We start from the raw sequence: 3410 nt of genomic DNA on the forward strand, positions 1-3410 counted from the left end.
GTAGGGTATTTAAATTATTAGGGTTTACAGGTTTTTTAACCTTATAACTGGTTGACTCGGACTCAACCAGGTGAGACGCGCTGTTCCTAAAACCTCGCAAGCAAAAAACGACGCCGTTTAGAATGTTCTTCCCATTCCCTACTTAAAAAGTAGTAGTAGATGCACACACCAATTTTTTACCAACATAAATAATTTTTTTAACCAAAAATTATTAATTTGGCGAATTTTATTTTTTAAATAAAATTATAAATTAATAAATCCAAATTAAAATTTATTTTGTGACCGTTATATTGTCTGTTACCACCGTTAAATAAACATTAGATTAGTTATAAACCGTTTTTATCGTTAAACAAATATTTGATTATTTTAACAAATAGTCTAAATTATAATTTAAAAAAAAAAGATGAAATTTTACTTTTTAAATAAAACAAGAATAAATCCCAATTATAATTATTTTTTTCTTAATATTGCAAAATGTGTAACGGTTGATGAGGTTACTCCTGAATAAAAGGAGCAAAACGGCGCCGTTGTAAGGTATTTAGATCACGTGAAGCAATAATTGAGATGGAAAGAAAGAAAAAGAAAAAAAAAAAAAAAAAACGGCGCCGTTTTGGCGAGGAGGCAGTAAAGTAAAAATAAGCCGACTTTGGTTTTGGGTTGCGTGACGTCATCAATCCAGAGGAGGTGGAACTGGGAGCACGTGTATGCACCAGCATTTACGATTTTTAACAGACGAGGGGGGAGATGCCACGTGGGCGCGCTTTATTGGGCCTTTCTTTGGGCCAGGCCCACTTGGGTTTGCAGTGGGCTGGATTTGGACATACTTTTACCCGTCAAATTGGCCGGGGCATGTCGAGCAATGATAATGAGAGAGATTTTTGAACCTTTTTAATTGTAATGATAATTTAATATTTAAAAAATAATTAAAATATATTAAAAATATGTTAAAATAAATATGGTTAGTAATTTAATTATCAAACTTTATTTATTTATTGTCTTAACATCCCATAAAAAATTAAATATAATAAAAAATAAAACATAAATAAATTAGCAATTAAAAATATCATAACATTATAAAGATAAAATCATATGAAAATAACTCCAATTAAAAATTTATTTTAAAACAAAGAACTTTAATAAAATATTTCTATAAATGGACTTTAATATAATACTTCTATAAATGGAGTAAAAAAACACTCATTTACCATAATTAAAATAAAAAGATAATATATAATATTAAATAGAATAAAAAAATCTATTTATAATAATCAAAACAAAATAATAATAATAATAAATAGACTAAAGCAGCCATGGCCACAAGGCACATTTGGAACAAGTCACCCCAACCTTTCCCGTCCTATTTATCTATATTTATTTTCACTCAAACGAAAAAAAAATTAAATAAAATAAGATGGAGTAAAATGGGTTAAAGGTGGATAGGAGAAATTTTCATACCTGCCTTGATCTCTGTCCTATTTAAATTTTTCTAATTTTTTTCAAAATATTTGATTTTGTTATAAATAAGTAAAAAATTTAAATAATAAATATTTGTTCTCACTCCAGCCAACAAAAAAAATAGTAAATATAAGTTCCACACAAAAAAAAAAATGATTGTTTAATTATTAAAAATACATAATAATACAAAAATTGGTTACAAAGAATACATCCTAATAGGAAAATAACTTTGATATATTAATTGAGGGTATTTTATATATTTATCATATTGATTGAGGGAAGAAAAAGATGAATGAATGATTTAAAATTCTTTATAAATAATAATAATAATAATAATGCATTAAAGAAATGTAGAAAGAGAAGATTGCCAAAAATATGAAAATAGAATATTTAGATTTTGAAGTAACAAGTAATATATTAAAGAAATACATAATGTGTGGGAATGGTTGAAAAAAAGTGTCTTGATGACAATGGAAGTTATCTAACATAAGTAACTTGTCTTTCCACCTTAGCAAAGTAGACTAAGTCAATATGTTGTTGCTCCTAAAAATGAGGTCATTCTCCATTGTTGTAATGACAACCACATGGAGAACATGAAGAAAGAAATAAATTGTGATTACCCTTGTGCATTCTATAAAAAGGAAAAGCAAATAGGGAAAAAATTGAGTAAAAGAAAAAAAAAAAAAAACAATTATTATCTTAACATATTTCATTACCTTTTGGCTCTTACATTATGTCATTGTCTATGGAAGGAAATATGGCTGAGTTAATATCATCTACAAAAGATACTGATGAAAGAGAAGATAGAGAGCACGAGGTTCCCTATAACATATAAATTATCGTTTATCCTCTATTCTCTAACATATAAATGAATTTATATCAATAAAAAGAAATTGTGTGATAGGGATCAGAGTTAGAAGACCAAAAATAGGGCAATCGTTCACATAAAATTCTTATAACAAAAATCCCTTATCATTTATTGATGAATTTAACTGAGAAAAATTAGGTAAATGCATTATCAAGAACTCCACTCATACCTTTGATGGAGAAGATGATGAAGAATTTTTCTATGGTGTACCTAGTTTATTTTTACCTCTACGAGAAGCTTAAGAGATGATAAAAAAAAAAAAAAATTCTTAACCTCTTATCCTTTTCATCTTTATTTGGATAGCTTGTTTATCAATTTTTTTTCTTTATTCTATTGCAACTTAAATATTTTGAGTCTATTATGAATGAATGATGTTGAAACAACGAAGAGAATATAGAGGAGTCAACATAAGTTACAAAAAAACAATGAGGAAGGAGAAAGTCATGAGCATGATGATTCCCTACATCTTTTCTAACAATTAAAATGGTAGTAGGAAAAGTTTGATCAAAGATCACACACAATGAGTTAACAAAATGAGACTTCGACAAGGCATAACTAGGAATTGAGGTATTATTTACAAAACCATAGGTCTATCTTACCAAAAGCCCTATTTGCACCTCCATTGATAAAAAAGTCTTTGCAAGAAAGGTCACCTTTAATGGCTAAAAAGGATGAATCTTTCATAAATATGATTATTTGCTCTTATAATGACAAACCCATATTAGATGAACAAATAGATGAATTAAGGGCTCTAGTCGATTCTATGAGAAGGAAAATAATGTCTCACTTTGTCAACTAGATAATGCAAGGCATGGTAAGCATCCATTTTACTAATGACATTTTGGAAGTTTGCATGGCTTCCTAACTTTATCTTCCCAGAATTCCAAAATGAGAGGCCATATTGGCAAGTTGATGTATTACTATCAAATCATGATCCTTATGCAAGAAAATATTGGCACAAGTAATGATCGGTTAGTGATGATTTACTAGGACATTGTCCTCATGGAAACAAAATTGAAGGGACAAGAGTTGTCATGACCCCTCTATAAGTAATAAGAAATATTGCAAGCCTCATTAACTTAACTTT

The sequence above is a fragment of the Vitis riparia genome, chromosome 5 (assembly GCF_004353265.1).
Source record: "Vitis riparia cultivar Riparia Gloire de Montpellier isolate 1030 chromosome 5, EGFV_Vit.rip_1.0, whole genome shotgun sequence".
NCBI classification, from domain to species: domain Eukaryota; kingdom Viridiplantae; phylum Streptophyta; class Magnoliopsida; order Vitales; family Vitaceae; genus Vitis; species Vitis riparia.